We start from the raw sequence: 18,546 nt of genomic DNA, 5'->3' as shown, positions 1-18,546 counted from the left end.
GTTATTCTCTGGTTTTTTGATGGGAGCCACCCAATGGGCATAATTAAACACCGTTTATACCAAGTACTCTTATCCTTCTATATTAAGTACGATATGGAAGTTGATGGAATGATGAACCGCATGTGCCCAAGATTCGACCACTGTAATTACCAGCGCAGGACCGACCTTTGACTTACACACTCCCATTCCTGCCGCCGGTTCCAATTATTCTGAAACAAATCCCAGTCGTCCTGCAACCTCGCCCCTCGATTCTTCAACATACAACTCTAAAAGATAACGGCTAAAACTAACCATGACGGCATCATCACCTGCAAAACACAATTACCCAACATCGCCAAATACCCCATCAGGATTCCTACTTATCTGATTGTTTTGGTATGTCAAATAACTTAACTCGATACAGCTCTGTGATTTAGCTATACGATTAGGCAAGAGACAACGGTCACAAGGCTATTCTTGAGAAATCGGGGTGTGATGATCTCAGATGTGCTTTCATAAATTAGGATTAAAGAACGAGTGGACTGAATGTTTCTGATATTAAATCTGGCTTAAATACAGCATCCCCAAACCTGAGAGACAAGTACCCAGAAGTCTGTTACTAAAGTTCATAACCTTTTCATGGGCTCTTTTGAGAATTTAATGAAAGCCATGAATTCGCTCCCAAGGAAACAAACGCAAAAAATACACAAAATACTCGGCAGGAGGTTGTAGGGGCTTCGGGCACCGCTGAAACAGTGCAGGTTAAGAATCGCCGTTCCAGACAGTGAAGATCTACTAGCTGATCCGCGGAGACCGATGAAACTGGGAATCAAGTTGTAAAATAAGGTTTCTTTTACACTTGTGGTTCCGAAATTTTACTTCTATTTCAAGGTGTGTGGCTGCAACATCTTAAGAGTTCACTGAGACTTCTCTGCTGCTGACACCCCCCACCGCACCCCAAAGAGCAGGGGAGGAAACAAACGAGGTGCAACCCTACAGCTGCATTTTTAGAGGAGGCAGAGGCTGGGGACACAGAAAGGTTCAAAGTAACACGGTTGCTCATTTGAAGCTGGGATGACAGAGGATGCTTGGAGTAACAAGAAGTGCAAGATGCTTTCGCTGAAGACAAAAAAAAAAATAGCAACTTCCAAGAGGTTTGCTTCTCATTAATTTTACAGATGGGCATCTCTGTGACACTGTTCGGGAGGTTACATAATGCAACATTCTTACTTCATGTGTATGAAAGCGGTTGAAAGGAAACCACAGACAGATGGGTGGGTGGACAGACGGACGGACAATACGAGGATTTCCGCCTTTATGACAGCTCCAGGTGTGTCCTATAGCGGGTCTGTACACACTATCCACACACAGTATGGTAACTGACCCTAAGCCAGTCAGCATATTCAGGAAAACTGTGACGTTTTTATAGAAATCTCCAACAAATGTCTCCTTCAGTTACCCATTATCTCATTTTTCTACCACTCAGATTTTCACAAAGTTACAATTTTCCAAAGCAACTTACTATCATAGTCACAAATTTTTCTAGTAAGCAAATGAAATATTTCACTAGCGTGAAGTGCAGAAGTCAACTGCTTTTCTAACCAAATTGTTTTAATTCAAGATTTACCAGAGTCAACAGGCCAGACACCAACGCAACACGTAACCAGCACATCTAACGATGATGTGGTCCTTATTTATTTTAACCTCCTGAGCTTCATGAAAAACTCTCTCTCAAATCACACTGAGAGCCTCTCTTTAAATGTCACCAAGGTGACGTGGCAGCCACTCTAGTATGGGAGCCTCGTGACTAGCTACAAGATTTCCAACGGCAAAAGCTCTTACAAGACACTTCCAGAAGTTTCAAAAGGTGACAGGCAAGGTGCACAGGGAAGACAGTCCTTAAACACAGGAAATCAGGGGGCTAGTGGACTCGGCCGTAACGACGGGAGGCTCCGGCTGTGAGTGCTCACAGGGTCCGGGATCTTCTCTCAGGTCCCAGGAATGACCACTCAGCAGCCAGCCTCGCTCCCCGCTCAGGGGCACAGAACCACCCCTGGTGCTGGAGCCCTGCCCTCCGCTACAGCCTCCCTGGGGACAGAGGAGACACTAGGCCTGAACCCCGCATGAAGATGGTGTTTGCAGGCCAACATCCCCAGGCACCTCGGGGATCCTCTCTGACCAATATGCTGGGGTTAGGTGCCCAGGGACCCCTGAGTCCTTTGCAAGCCCCGCACCCTCGGGCGGTGGCTGGTGGGTATGAGAACGGAGTGGCCACATCTCGGTTTTGTGAGGCGTGACAAGGGGGGAGGGATGGAGTTGGAGAATGCGTCTTCCTCATTCGGATGTTCGTCTCTGTGGTAAAGGGAGGTGGGAAACGAGAAAGCTCGTTTATGAAAATCGGTGTCCAGAAAAGGGATCCCCAAACCAGAGGACAAAGAACAGGCCTCGACCCAGCACCCGCAGCACGGTCTGAGCCCGGGCGCAAGGCGGGGTATCCCAGGCGTCTTCCCTCCGCTACACCTCCGGGGGCGTACCCTGGAGTCCGAGTCCATCAGGCTGGCCGGGGGCCGGGCAGGTTGGAATGGAACATTCTCCAAGCGATTTCAATGCTCTGGCCAACAATGAACAAAGCCTGTCACAGAAGGCTCACCTGTCACAGACGCATTCGGAGTTATCTTGTCAGGGAAACTGGGCGATTTTCACTTTGCTCTCTTGACCACTTTCTTGATTTCTGTGCACCCCCCGCCCCGCACCGAGTCCCCTCCACACTCCACCCCGCCCCCGGTGGGGGCCTGTCTCTGGTTTCACTCCTCGAGGACACTGATTCATAACTGGTACAGCTATGGCCGTTGGCTCCTTGCTTTTATCACAAGCCCCCCTTAAGCAAAATCCTCTCACGCATGACTATTAATTCTCTGAAATGTCACATCTAGAATTTCTCACAGGCAAAGCAATGCAAAACCGCAAACTATCTTCAGTGTCAGGCCGCTGTCTGCCTGTACTCGCTGCTACCAGGTCCCTGGAGCGTCCCCCGCAGGCCGGATTCCGGCGAGTCCGACCGCGCAGCCCCCATCGGTATACGCTCCAGACTGTCCCCACCTCTTCATCTGCACCAAGTCGAAACTTGCCTGCGCCCACTTCCCCTCTCCTCGCAGTTCGGGCCAGCGAGCTGCGAGTGGGGTGCTAATGAGTGATGACTTAAGGTACCCACACTCGGATTTTGCAAAGAACTTCAATGATTTAATACAGAAGTAGAAACTAAGACGAAATATGCAAGCGCCCTGCAAGCTGGCAGAGGAAAGTGTTTCTGGAACAGAGTCCTTTAACGCCTCTCAGCTCTTATCTTACATGCAGAGCAATTATTCAGAGTTCATGTATTTTTATGTGGTTTTCTACAGAATTAAACCTGCAGCATGACAGGAACGAGCCCACTGCCAAACCAGCATCGGGCCCCTTCGAGTTGCTGATTCGTACACATTCACTTATCGATTCAGTCTTGCAGTGGACGTCCGTCAGAAGTCTAGTGATGCAAAAAAGTACATGCCACGTTTCCCTAGATTTCCTGTTTTGCAGCATTATCAGAAAATCCAGGCCAGGTTTGCCCTTTTCTTTCTTCTTTATCACATGTGTCTTGCATTAAAATAGGACAGGGCGCTGTCCCCAACGGTAACATAATAGCCCAGTGGTAATTTCCAAATTCCGTGTTGTTTCAGTCTCCTGACCTTCATATACAATGGAAAACTTTATCATACGTTCTTCAGAAAAGGCCACGCGGCATTCAGGACCTGCTGGCATCCACTATCAATGCAAAGTTCTTAACAGATGTTACCTGAAGCCCTGTCACAAGGTGACTAAAATCCTCTAATAAATCCAGGATGGCTAATCAGAAAAATCAATATTCCGTCCTTGCTCCCTTATTTTCTGTTCCTTTGTTACTTTCTTACAATATTAACGATAGCACGATAAATGCTTTCACGCTGAGTCCCTTACATTATTGATAAAATAAATGTAACGTTTTTACAATAAACACAGAAAATAAAACAGCTCAATCTCACTTTGCCACCGAGTCCTCAAGAAGAAGGTTAATATCAGAAAAGAGCGGAATCAATATGACGATGAGGGAACTGAAGGCCAAGACCAGACAGACAAGGAAGAAGAAAGGACATGCTTCCCGCGAGTTTCTGGGGTGCTGCGAACCCCAGGACACTGAGGAAAAATATAGGTGGAATCGCTAACCTACACCACGGTCGAGCTTTAAGGAATTTCAAAGCATGTAATACCTGGTTCTAAATGGGAAAAAGATGGATAGACAGTTTTAACCTGTATTTCAATGAGTTTGACACTGATCCCGGAACAAAATTCTAGATTGGTTTTTGTGCCTTTAGAGAAGGAAATCGCAAAGATCTGGTGTCATTATTCACAAGAACAGGTATCTGAACATTTTCTTTTTAGGACAGCCACGGGAGAGTTGGAAGGGAAATGTGGGCTACAACCTGTGAAGTGCCCGGCACCTTGATTACAACTCGACGTGGCTCAGCTCACGTGGGACTCTAGAGAGAGCGCACTGAACTGTGGCATCTGACCAGGGCGCTCACTTCCTTGTGACTGGGAACGAAGGGGGGTGAAATAGATGAAAATAAAGGCAGGTGGGCTCGGACAGGCTTAATGGCCACCTCGAAAGGTCACTGAATAATGAACCCTGGACACCTGGGACAGTCTCTCATAACCTTCCAAAGGCTCACACTTGGTTGGCTCCCTTCAACTTCTACAACAAGTTTGAGGATGCCAGGAAGCTAGAATGAATGGGTAAAAGTTAGGATTCAAAATTACTTGGCAGGATGACGTGGTGGGTCACGTGTGGCAAGGTGAAATGTACCGAAGATTAATGCACCAGAACGAAGCGGCAGGATGAGACACACAGTTCAACACTGATATGGAGGGAGGACTTGAGGGTTCAGCATGACAGAGCAGCCGAGAAGCTTAGACAAGGGATGCTCACCCCGTGCCAGCCACACCGACTCCGCACGTGTGTGAGGGTCTCTATTACACCACCTGCCCATCTGAAAAGTGGTATCTACACCCTGAAGCACCTGAGGAGAAAGACACCTAGCAGGCTGGCAGATTTCGGAAATAAACAGAGGTGAGAGACCCAGAAGGGCCACCTCAATCCTGGAGGGCGATAACGAAGCTTTACATAGAGCTACAGTAATCGAGACAATCTGTGGTACTGCTGAACACACAGACAGATCAGACGAACAGAACACAGGGACCAGAAGAGACCACGTAAATACCACCGAGTGACCTCTGACAAAAGGAGCAAAGGCAACAACACGAGGGAACAGTCTTCCTCCACAAATGGTGCTGAGCAACTGGACATCCACACGCAAAAAAAGGAAAAAGAATCTAGACGCAGACCTTACGTCCTTCACAAAAAATGAGCTCCGAATGGATGTAGACCTAAATGTACAATGCGAAACTATAAAACATCCAGAAGATAACACCTAGGAGAAAACCTAGATGATCTTGGGTGTGCTGATGACCTTTTATATATAATGCCAAAGGCACAGTCCATAAAAGAAATGACTGATAAACCAGACTATGTTAAAATTAAAAACTGCTCCACAAAAGATAATATTAAAAAAATGAGCAGACAGACCACAAACTGGACGAAAATATTTGCAAAAGACCTGATAGACTACCATCCAAAGAACTCGACAATAAGAAAACAACCTACGCAATTAAAAAAAAAAATACATATACCTCATCAAAGAAGACATATGGACAGAAGAAAAGCATATGAAAAGATGTTCCACATCATATGTCATTAGGAGATTGCAAATTAAAACAATAATCTACTAAACACCTATTAAAGTGGCCAAAATTCAAAACACCGATAAAACCAAATGCTGGTGAGGATGTGGCACAACAGGAATTCTGAGTGTTGCTAGCAGAAATGCAAAATGATACAGCCATTTTGGAAAACAGTGTAGCTATTTCTTACCAAGATGAACATATTCTTAGCATATGATCTAGAAATCATACTCCCTGGCATTTCTGCACGTGGTAAACTTACGTCCACATAAAAAGCTGCACATGGATCTTAACACCAGCTTTATTCGTAATTGCCAAAACTTGGGAGAAACCAAGATGTCCTTTAGTAGGTGAACAAACTGTGGTCCAGCCAGACAACGAAATATTATTCAGTATTAAAAACAAATGAGCTCTCAAGCCATGAAAAGACGTGGAGGAAACTTAAATGCACGTGACCAAGTGAAAGAAGCCAGTCCTAAAAGGCTGCACACTGCATGATTCCAACTACATGACAGTCTGGAAAAGGTAAAACCATGGAGACAGTGACAGGATCGGGGTTGCCAGGAGTTCAAGGGGAGGGAAGGAGAAACAGGTAGAGCATAGATTTTTAGGGCGGTGAAACTACTCTGCTTGATACTACAGGGGTGGATACGTGCCATGCGTCTGTCAAAATCCATAGAATGTACGATACTAAGAGTGAACCTTAATGTGAACTGTGGACTTTGGGTGACAATGATGTGTCCACGTAGGCTCCTCGATTATGATAACCATACCGCTACAATGTGGGTGTCAAGAGCAAGGGCCGCGTATATGGAAATTCTGCACTTTGCACTCAATTTGCTATGAACCTAAAACTGTTCTAAAAAATAAAGTTTATTAATTTTTTTAAAAGCTATTTTCATTTTATATAAAGGGAATTTTACCCCAATTTCTAAAAAGGGGGAGTTATGTGGAATTGGATTCATAAACGAGCAAACACATAATGTTTACAATGGTATTCTAAACACGGAATCTGTTCACTCCTCCTACAACCCTATGAGAGGTACTATTATGCCCCTTCCACCCGCAAAGAAACTGAGACACAGACAGATTAAGAAGCCTGTTCCAAGAGTGCACGGCAAGTGAACGGCAGAGCTGGGATTGGACCTGGTCATCCAGCTTCACCAAGTCCATGTGCTCACCCGTCCACCCCTTGCTCCCACAGTGGCAGCATTTATTCTGTGGGGACTCAGAGGCTAAAAGGCCTGACACTGGGCACCGCCCTCCACGATGAGAGATTTCCCTGATTAGGTGAGTCGCAGTGGAAGCTAGCTTGCTGATGCCGGTGCTCGCTGTAGAGACGGACCACACACCCAGAGCCACACCGGGCCATTCATCTCTAAAGCTCCTGTCAACTCCAAAACTCCAATTTGAGCACAACGTGCAAATTTCTGAGACACTCTTGTAAAAAAGTGCTACAAGATTAAAAAGAATGTAACTTTGTTAACACAATGTACCCTTTCTCCAGAACCTTTAAAACTCCTCTCCAGTTTTATAATCTTTCCTGACTCAATTGCACATAAAAGGTTTGTAACAAGGCACACAAATTTATGCTGAATGTTATTTATTACAGAAACAGGGCTAAAAACATTCCAGATTGGTTTCTATTATATTCCTACTTTTCATATCCTGAGCTATAAAGATATCATGCTGACGATAATAACTTCAATTGTTTCCTCTTTGGTAAATGGGCTTATTGAGCTAAATGATATCTAAAATCCCTTTTACTTCTAGAATTCTAGACCTATAATTCTGAAATTGATTTTTTTTTTTAGGCGAGGCAACCTTTGGTTAACCTCACAGATTGCAAGGACCTCGTCAGCTTACGATCCTTTATTTTTTTTATTTTTTATGCCTACAGACCCGGTCTTCCTAGGTGGTCTTCCATCCAAGTACTAACCAGGCCAGACCTCGCTTAGCTTCCGAGATCAGACGGGATCGGGCTTGTTCAGGGTACAAGGGCCATAGACTGAAACTGATTTTTAAAGATTAGCAGATTTTTAAAGTTTAGGGGTTTAAAAGTAATTAACATTTAAAAAATATATTATGGTGACATTGATTAATAAAAAGTAATTAACATGCTAATGCAATGACATACAAGTAACCAGATTACTTCAGTAGGAAGACAAACTGCCAAATTTTAAAAGCACAAGGACTTTTTATTATAAATGGGAAGAAAGGACTAGAAGACCTCTCAAGGGGAATCTGGATTTGTGGAATGAAGTCTCTCCAAGAACTAGATCACTGGCAATCAAGAGTAACTGGCAAAACAAATAGTAAACAACCATTCCCCACCCTGACAAATAGCACAGGTATAAACCCATGCAAAATTTATTCCGATTCTGAGAAAACGCCCAACGATCTTTCAGGAAAACAAAGCAAACAGCACTACAGACTTCTTTAATCATGGCAGTTATAAAAAGCATGTTTGTTTGTTTTACAATGAAACCGGCCATTTAAAGGTCTCAAAAGGGCCACCTTGTGAGAAAAAAAACACACGGTCATCTTTTTTTAAGTACTTGAAAAAAGCTTGTTTTTTTGACTTAAAAAAGCTTGTTTTTTTTCTGGATTTCATTCTACAAAAAAATACTAATAAGGTGAGTGTATACTACCAAAAAAATAAACCTGAATAAACCTGATTTTAATGTTTACTTTTACACTTTCTCACCTGTTCTTGCCTTCTCCCTCATTAAGAATGTGTCCTTTAGTAAAATTTAAAAGAAAACCAAAACTAACAATCCATAGACCCACAAGATCCTGCTCCACACTTGGAGAGTGCTGGCTGCCTTCCTCCGAGGGCCCCTCACTGGGAGGCGGCAGAATGTGCTGGGCTCAGAGGCAAATCCAGGTGGAGAATGAGGGCCCTAACTCCACCCCTGCCTTCCCTAGCAAGACGCTGAGTGCCGATGTAAATGAGAGAAATGATTATAGGAATAAGCTGAATTAACTGATTTCTTTTTTTTTTAAGTAAATCATTTGTAAGCTTCGACTTCAACTATTATTTAGAAGCAAATCACTGGTGATATTTCCCCTCAAATATGTACTTTGACATCAACCGCTGCCCAACAGCAAGTTATCAGAACGTGGCCTGAGGATCCTGGGGATCCCCAAGACCCTTTCAGTGAGTCTGCAAAGCCCCCCCTCTTCCAGCTGCATATCTGTGTGAGGTCAAATTTTCTTTATATGCTTCAACCAAACAGCAGGTAACAATGGGTTGAATGCAGAATCCCACATTCTCCTCCTAAATCCACATTAAAGAGATTAGCAGAAATGTGAAACAATGCCGGTCTTCTCACTAAATTTCTGTTTTGGGAAATATAGTTCTTTTTAATTAAAAATATGTTGTTAACATCGAATGGATTCATTGTTGCTATTTTAAATAAATCAACGATATTTTAGGTGAGTCTCAGTTTAATTTCTAATAGAATAAATATTGATGGGCAAAACCCACATAAACACAAGCTCTTTGAGGTTCTCAGTGGTTTGTGAGAGTGCAGTCTGGGACCCCTACAGGATTAAACAGAGCCCACTACTTTCCTCTGATGGATTATTATACCCACCACATCCAGGACAAATGTTTATTAATGAATGATAATTGAGAAAGTTATAAAACACCCTGTATAACAGGGTGTTTTATACGAATTGTGTTTAAAACTTTGACTACGTAGATACATTTTTACATGGGAAAAAAATCTAGATACATCACACACGGAAGTGTTAAGACTAATGACCTCAGAAAAGCAGTATCCTAGGTCATCTTATTCTTTTTTGCACTAGAGTGTACTTTTCTTTTTCTACAGTAAGGAGGTAGGGAGACACCTGGAGCAGCATTTCCCGAAGTATGTTCTATGGCAGCGGTCCTCAACCTTTTTTGGCACGAGGGACGGGAGCTCCTGTGAAAATCTAAGGCCTGATGATCTGAGGCGGAGCTGAGGCGGTGATGCTGGCGCTGGGGAGCGGCTGCAGACACAGATGAAGCTTTGCTCACTGGCCCACTGCTCACCTCCTGCGGTGTCACCCGGTTCCGGTACTGGTCCACAGCCCAGGGGTTGGGAGCTCCTTTTCCATGGAACACTGGTGCTACGAAATGCTCCAGGGAGAGTCCCCGGTCAAGTCGGCTGGGTGAATGTTGATGCCGCCCCCCATCCAGCAATTCTCTGACACATGCCAGTACACTTCAGGCTCCCGGAAGTCCCATCGTAGCGAAATCTATTCAGCAGCAGTTCCCAAACTCAGGGACCAACAGATCCCTTTAACCAAATAACACCTGTCCATGCAACGTACTTAGGGAAACGCTGCCTCAGAAATCAACTTGCCTTCCTACACCCCAACTACCTGCAGTTAATCCTTTAACGTGACTTTTAGAAGTCACTATGTCACCATTATTTAGAATGGATGCCTTCTAGTAAACAGCACATACAAATCCAATCAAGATGATCTGAGGGCTGTGTAAAATACATTTCTCCCATTTGCTTTAGTAAAATACCTCTAACAAAGGAGTAACTTTGACACAGATGTAGGAATTCATGAACAGTTTTAAACAGCAATTCTTAAGTAAAATTTTCTTTGATTTTGAAAAACGCTAAGTACATTTGACTGTGATTCACCCCTTTAAATAACGTAAGTATTCTCTGAAAGGATGACCTGCACAGACAGGCAGTTCCTGGTGTGGGAGCCGCCCACTGCACCCGCCCTGCCTCTCCTCCACCCGCCTCCCATCCCCCACTCCGGGCCGGTGCTGGGGGGGGCGGGGGCGGGGGCGGGCTTGCTGGCCCCCGTCTTACACTCCCTCCTCCCCTCCCAGGCTGGGCCCCTCCGTCCTTCTCGCTCCCACCTCTTACTGCCTCCTCGCTCCAGGGGCGGGCCAAGGCCTGCTTGATAGTGACTGATGTCCCCAAATCTTTAAGCTCTCTTCCAATTCAAGGCTCACTGACCAAAAAAATTTAACAAGCACATCCTTGTGGGTTTAAATAATGATTAATATTGTCACAGCATGTGTGCTGTTTTACTGCAAATTTGCCCATATTCACTGGCACGGGTGAAACAGGTTTCTGGCAATCACTTCTGGTGCTTAAACAATTTATAATGACGTTTCCTGGGGAAAAAACAATTTGAGTTCCAAATTCAGTTCCTGACAGATTGATATGAATTGCTTTTTCAGGTCACCTGGGAATCCCAAATGGGTCCCAGGAAGCAATGCATCAAGACAAAGCCAAGTTAAGGCAGCTGACAGTCACTAGAAGATGACACAGCTGAGGTGGCCAAGGAACCCCAGCTGGCGGGGAGTCCACCTCACCCAGGCAATCGAATCTGGGAATGGAGCATTTCAGGAGCGATCTCAGTCTGACCAGAACCAGACTTGTTGGCCACCTCTGGAGGTTTTGCAGATGTCAGGGTCCAGCACTGCCATGTGCTGGCTTGCCTCAGTTTACTGGTCTATACTTGGGTTTCCAGAAGAAGGTACAGTCAGGGCTGCTCTCCTGTGACTCAGCCAGGCTTCTAGAGAAAACAGAAACTTCAGGAAACCCTTTCAGCCTTCTCCCTCCAGGAAACCAAAACCTGGCCAAATGGGCCATCTGCTTTCTCGCTGCCCCTGGCCTCACCGTGTCCACCAGCACTGACGACCACCTTCGCCTGTACTGAAAAAAAAATCCAAGGAAGACAAATTTCCCTTTTAAAAAGAATTACTTTTCAAGAATACTTAGAATAATTCTAGAAAAAATGGGGTTAATACACTTTATTAACTGAATAAGTAAATTGTATTAATCACTCGCATTTCATCAAACAAATATTAATGTGGCAGTTATTACTAATACGAGTCACCGTTAGGAGGAAAAGCAGAGCCTGTGTTATGAAATTATCCCATTGGTACTTGTTCCTCCAGTTAGTAAAGGTTTAAAAACATCAGATTTCATATAAAAAGGCATTCAAGCCATTTTCTATTTCAGGCTTTGAATGTGTAGAAGAGGCTTATTAGCTGCTTCTTTTAATTAAGCAAAAGAAGGCTTCGTGCACTTGGGAATGGACTTCTTAAACTGTTGCCAAATGAAAATGCTTTTATTCAGGAATCACGGCCGATATTAACAGATATTTACAAACAACTCAGAAGCAAGGTCAGAAACATCGCTGATTTGGGGCTTTATAATCGAGGTGGCCTACCATCAACGCAGCATCAGCATCCGAGGTGCTCAGACACGGAGACTGAGTGCCTGTCACTTCGTCCCCCCATCCGTGCTTCAGTAATTGTGCCCCAAAGTGAGTCAGGCCTAGGGGGAAAATGGAATTCAAGCCAGTGCATTTTACTACTTAGTAGCTCTTCTGATAAACGTTTGAAATATATGGCACAAAGAAAAAAAGATAGATTATCCAAGAATTTTAATTATTTCTGTTATTCTGGTTACTAATTCCTTAAGTAATAGGAAACTGGCATGAATTAGTCAAGGCGTTTTAAAGGTTAAAAAAATCTGCTTGACGTAAAGGCTTTAATCCCTCAATTAAAAGTGACCCCGCTCCTCAATGAGCCTCGTAGTCTGTCGTTTGATAGTTTCTGGGGGACAGAAAAGAGTGCAGCCTCCACCCTGAGGCCACCAGAGACTAAGTCTTCCTTCCGATGAGGGGAGGGGGCAGGAGGGGCGCCCCGAGGACACCTGTGCATCAGCTGGCTCATCTGAAAGGGTGCCCAGAGGACCAAGGGCTCTGGCTAAAATCTCACGGCCAGGCCCACATTCTCCCTATTAATGCTCTGCCCTATAGCCTATCGATACTCAGGGCCAGCTTCCTGTGTGTGACAAGCCCACGCCTGGTTTAATGCTCTTGCCACCATGAAATTCTTTATTCTTGAACAAAGGGGCCCTGCACTTTGATTCTGCACTTGGCCCCATGTATTATGCAGCTGGTCCTAGCAATATTCATCAGTATCTACACCTGAAATACACAAAACTAAATGCGACTGGAGTCTGCATTGCAGATGGAGAGATTATGTTCTTGAAATGCCACTTAAACTCATACAAATCATTCTCAAGTTTTACATATCTTCAAGTTATGACATTCAATTTTTTTTCTTGCTGGTCCTTAAAATGAAAGTACTGTATTATACAAGAAAAAAATTTTGAAGTGTTAGGAAGAGCTCAGAATAAATGTCTCCGTTAGACTGTAAGCAGATATTACACAAAGATGACATTCACTGTTACTGAGTTTTAAAACTCATTTTGAATCTAAAGACATATTTCTAAGTGTTTTATTCTACGATTAAATTGGGTAAATAATGAATAGTAAATTAAAGAATAAAAATCAAAGGACCAGACAAAATAATATACTTCAACAAAACACACTTTTTAGCCAAATAGCCTAGCAAGAATTTAATGAAGAAATGTCATTTTCTAACCCATTTATAGTTTAAGAATTCTAGTGACTCTTCCAGTCCCTCTGATAAAGTTAAACCCTGCTCCTGAACTTAGTTACTTTGCTTGTGACTGGGCTCACTTTCCCCAGTCCCCCAAGTCACTCAGCCAGCAGCAATGTACCAGCTAATTCCTCAGATCTCAGGCAGAAATCAGGGCCTGGGGCATGGATGCTGAACAGCAAAAGCTCTCAGCCCTTCTTAAAGTGACAGGTGGTCAAAAGAAGGCGCTGCAGGACTGGAAGCTGGCAAAGATTTGGAGGATTGATAAGATTTAGTCCTACGGAAAGCCGACTAAAGGCTCAAACAATGTCTTCAAGAAAAGGGTTCTTTTGTGTGCTAGCAAGTGCCCAGGCTGAAAGATCAATTGTCAGGGACGAGTGAAGTGAAGGTACCTTTCAAAGCTCCTTTCAACTCAGTCTAAAGTCCTAGGTAGAAATGATATGGGAGATGATGGCCAAGGAAGATGCTGGTTGGATAAAATGCCAGTTTATCCCTAGAGCAGGAAAAAAAATCAGCAACTTAAAAGTCTAATAAAAATTCTGACCACTGTGAAAGACGTATGTGATCAGAAAGCTGCTCCTGAGGTGATTATGAAGGTCGCAAGGGAACGTAGGATGGTGCAGTCGCTTTGGAAAAAGTGTTTGGCAGCTCCCCAAAATGTTAAGCACGGAATTGTCATAAGGCCCGATAATTTCACTCCTAGGTATACACCCAAAAGAACTGAAAATACACGTCCACACAAAAACCTATACACAAATGTTCACAGCGGCATTATTCACAGTAGCCATAAAGTAGGAATCAACCCAAATGTCCATCAACTGATGAACAGAAAAACGAATGTGGTATATTCATACGTTGGAACACTGTCTTAGTGTTTGGGCTGCTTTAACAAAATAACATAAACGGATGGCTTACAAACAGAAATTTATTTCTCACGCTCCGAATGCTGGAAAGTCCAGAATCATGCCAGCAGATTCCGTGTCTGGTGAGGGCCACTTCCCGTCTCCTGCCCATCTTCTCACTGTGTCCTCACTCGGTGGAGGGGGCAAGGGGGCTCGCTGAGGTCTCTTTTCTAAGGGCACTAATCGCATTCCTGGGGGCTCCACCCTCATGACCTTGTCACTTTCCAAAAGCCCTGCCTCCAAAAACTGCGACGTTGGGAATTAGGTTTTGACATATGAATTCTGGAGGGACACAAACTTACAGCAAATGTTATTCAGCCATTAAAAGAAATAAAGTTCTCACACATGCTATAACATGGATGAACCCTGAAAACATCATGCTAAGTGAAAGAAGCTAGTCACAAGAGGCCACGCATTGTATGATTCCATTGCTATGACATGTCCAGAAGAGGCAAGGCCACAGAGACAGAAAGATTAGTGGCTGCTAGGGGTTGGGGAAAAGAGGATTTCGAAGTGACAGCCAAGGGCGATGGGGTTTCTTTTTGGGGTGATAAAAATGTTCTGAAATTAGATGGTGGTGACAGCAGCACGACTTCATGAATATACTAAAACCACTGAATTGTGTACTTTTAAAAGGGTGAATTTCACAGTGTGTGAATTATATTTCAATAAAGCTGTTTAAATTTTTTTTTAAAAAGTAGATGTAGGAAAAGTCTTTTGTCCTAAACAACAAGTTAAAGAAATTACAGATCAAGGTAGACCTGAAATGTAGCAAGCTCTATAGTTCTTTTCGCAAGAGAAATCAGGCTGATCCAAAACAGATGACTGAAAGATAATATTCAGTCTAGCCAAAGGTTAAAGAAACAAAACACATGATTCTTCCTTTACTATGTCACCTACCAGCTACTTCTTACTGGGATTTTGGAATGGAAGGAAGTTAACTTTCAGATGTGTTTTATAGGTTTTAAAGATGTTCTAAATTCAGTTACTTGGAAATAACTGAATCTTCGCCTAGAACTTTAAAAATAAAGCCTTAGCAACAGATCTAGCGAAAAAAATCTAATAATATCAACCTACAGCTCGATGAGAAAATGAACAAAAATATGCCTAACAGGGGAGAAAGGACCTATCAAATCAGAGACAAGTGAATGCCATGGTCCAGCTCCTGGGTGATGGTGGCTCCGTGTCAGAGCTGGGCATCCCGCGTTGGCCTGGCTCACGGGCAGGGGAACTGTCACAGTTCGAGGGTTCCTACCTCTGGCCTTTGCACGGTCTCTACTGGTGCCAAAATGTCACTTTGGAGGGTTGTTTTTAACAGTGCAAAAACACAACACTGCATAATCATCCCCACTCTTCAGTCCACATCCCTGAAGATCCATATTTTATAACGAACCAATATCTTAGATCTCATTTATAAAAGACAACATTTCTTCAAGCACCTCTGCTCTTACCAAATCAAGACCATAGGAAAAAGCGAGGTCTATTTTTAAAAGCATAATGATCTAAAACCTCAATTAACCCAAATATGTGAAAAATAGACTCTGGGTAGTTTTCAGGATAATCGGATTTCTTATTTTGTTTCAACTCTCATAAATGAAAATCCTATTAGAAATAATTACATTTTCCTGTCTTAGAAAACAATAATAAAAATAATTTGATTCTTTCTTTTTCATGTCTTAAAATTCTAACATCCCTCAGGTTCCTCATTTTAAACATTAAAAGTTGGTTTAAAAAACCTAACCAAGTCCCAAAAGCAGTGTCATGGAATTGCAGCATTTTCTAATTTCAATACAAAAATAATGTTATTGTGTCACTAAAATTTCACTTATTGTTCGTATACCTTCTAAAACTGAAATACTGTATTTTTGCTCAAAAATAAAACAGTACTGCACAAATAATGTATATTAACTGCTAAAACTTCCTTTTGACATAGAATTCCTACGAAACTGCTTGATTTTTACTTTTTGTCTTAACAGTAGTATGTAGCCAGGAGATGGATTCTATTTAACTGAAGGTTCCAGTTAATCGGTTACGCTCTTAAATCAGAATACATTCAGAATTATTAATATTTTATTATTTTTAGGAGTTATAGGTCTATGCGGAAGTGATATTTACTTTGACGATAAAAATGTAAGATTAAGTATAATATTGAAGTCTATAGTCAAAGGACTTTATCCTCAAAGCTGCTTCTGAAAAACAAGGTAACAAATTAAGAAACCGTTTTCTAAAAAAGCTGACAACTAGATAGATTCAAAGTGGTAGCCACAACAAAGTAAGTAAATAACAAAGGGTGTTAGAGTAAGATAAATCCTATGGGAATAAAAACAAATGAAGAGGGAAGGGAGGATTCAGAGAGAGAGATGAAATTTCAAATAGGATGGTGAGGAGAAGCCTCACTGAGAAGTCTATGTACAAATAGGAAAATAACAGTGAATACTGTTTATTTGGCTTTGAAATGCATTACATGATTGCGTTTGTTTTCCTAATATTCATATGAGCTTTCTATTTTCCCTAGTTCAATTTTCTGTTTCCTGATCACTGGCTGACTAAAGTAAAGGAAGGCAGCCTACGATATGTCAAGGATATTCCTCCTAATATTCTGGTTTACTTGATGTTTTTTAAGAACTACAGGTACAATTAAAGTGAAATTTCGGGTTCTCCATAAAATGACTAAGTAACAGTCAAAATGCAACTTAGATTACAAAACCTAACATTCTCTCCAGCAATTTATATGTGATCTTTATCTCATTGATATTTATTAGAGGTAGCTAGGGCATGAAGTTAATAATGTCATATTGTCTGCAGCAGTAAAAAATTCATGTATTAGTTGAAACGATCCTTTTAAAATAAGGCCGCAGAACACGTCTCTACAAATTGCATAGTTTTACACATAAAACTCATCGTAAGATTTCAAAATGAAATCGTTTTATTAGCATTTCATGTAATAGTCAAGAGACAGTCTCTAACTTGCACGCTGAAAAACACGACAAATGTAACGGCATAACTGATGTCTAAATGTGTTTTTATTCTGAAGACTAAGAATTCTTAAATACGACAAATGCACCAAGAAAAGCTTAGAGAAAGTTATCAAATTACAAAGGACTCAAGACGTCTTTCACATAAGATTTGTTAGTGTACCATAGAGAAGATATTTGATCTTGAAATTTATACTGTTTAAGTATTCCAATAATGCTAATAGGCAAATTAGCCCATTTGCTATTTCATTAATGAATAGCAAATATAGGTGAATGGACAAAAAAATAAGAAAATATGGATTTTAACAAGAAGCGTTATCACCGACTAAATATACTTGAACTGTTCCCAAATACCCAACCCAGGCACATATTTTTAAAATGTGTTTTCCCAAGAGAAGCAAAACTTTGGCATTTTTTTCTTGGATACATTAGACTTTCAGAGCTTCATCCCACATCTGGAAAGAACATTTCAAACAGCTTGATGTAACTTTTGAAAATCAAACTGAGAGCAATTTGATACTTAGAAGCTAAGCTGAATCTGACAGTCAACAGAATGTTAGAAATGAAATAAAAGAAGTATTCAAAGTTTATCATCCTCCACGTGATGAAGGGAACATGGAACAAAAGCTGCATTTGCCTCTTCTGCCCTTTAATTTGTTAACACCATACTTCTCTCCATATGTCATGCCAAGGGAGAGAAAATATTAAAAAAAAAAAAAAAAACTTGCTAAATTGAAATATGACCGTTTCATCTACCGTTGCATCAACCCCAACCCCAAATTCTTTTTGATTACAAAAGTCAGAAGAATAGATCCAACTACTCTCCAGATTATCCCTGGATTACTCTGCTCCAAGGCCAAGTAAAATGGTTACGATTCCAAGATCCACTGAGAAGCATCTATCTGCAATGCGTAAGCTTTTCGCTGGCAAGATCGGTCAACATCAGAAGGCATGTAACGTTTAAAAGGTTCTACGGATGAAGGCTGAAACAAAATAGTCAATTTACTATGAAATATTTTTTTGCCAAGGAACCATAAAAGAACCTTGGCCCTAAGAAATCAAGGAGGACTTTCTTGTTTCTGTTGAGGCCATCGAAGCCCTCGCACGATCTAAAGTACAGTCAGGAAACCGGCACCAGGGCGTCGGGGCCGGAGAAACGATTTCTTAACACAGGGTGAGACCGCGGTCGTAAACCTCATCACAATCTCACCTTTGGGTAAAAAGGTGGGAGGGGAGCAGAAGTTTCAGCGGCGGCCGAAAGCGCCCTGGGAGGCGGAAAGCCGCGAAGCCGCGGTGTCCGCGGGGCAGCGGCGGAGACTCGGATCTTGGAAAGGGATGCGGAGGAGGGGGCTCTTATGTAAGCACACACCCAAAACTGCGCGCACCCCCAGCCCGATGCACCTCCGAGCCCACGGCACGCGTACACGGCATCTCCCCC

At 42.5% G+C, this 18,546-nt stretch overlaps 1 protein-coding gene and 1 pseudogene across 1 annotated transcript in view; both read right to left on the bottom strand.

The window, feature by feature from the left end:
• Positions 1-18,546, bottom strand: part of LOC105294433 (calsyntenin-1) — a gene marked incomplete at its 3' end in the record, with an annotated part of 52,891 nt that overhangs the window by 25,906 nt on the left and 8,439 nt on the right. The gene's annotated exons all lie outside the window — the stretch shown is intronic.
• LOC111742145 lies at positions 7,682-7,799 on the bottom strand (annotated as a pseudogene).

This window comes from Pteropus vampyrus, unplaced genomic scaffold (assembly GCF_000151845.1).
Source record: "Pteropus vampyrus isolate Shadow unplaced genomic scaffold, Pvam_2.0 Scaffold86, whole genome shotgun sequence".
NCBI classification, from domain to species: Eukaryota; Metazoa; Chordata; class Mammalia; order Chiroptera; family Pteropodidae; genus Pteropus; species Pteropus vampyrus.
Note: the sequence above shows the minus strand (reverse complement) of the source record. Positions and strands in the feature narration are given on the sequence as shown.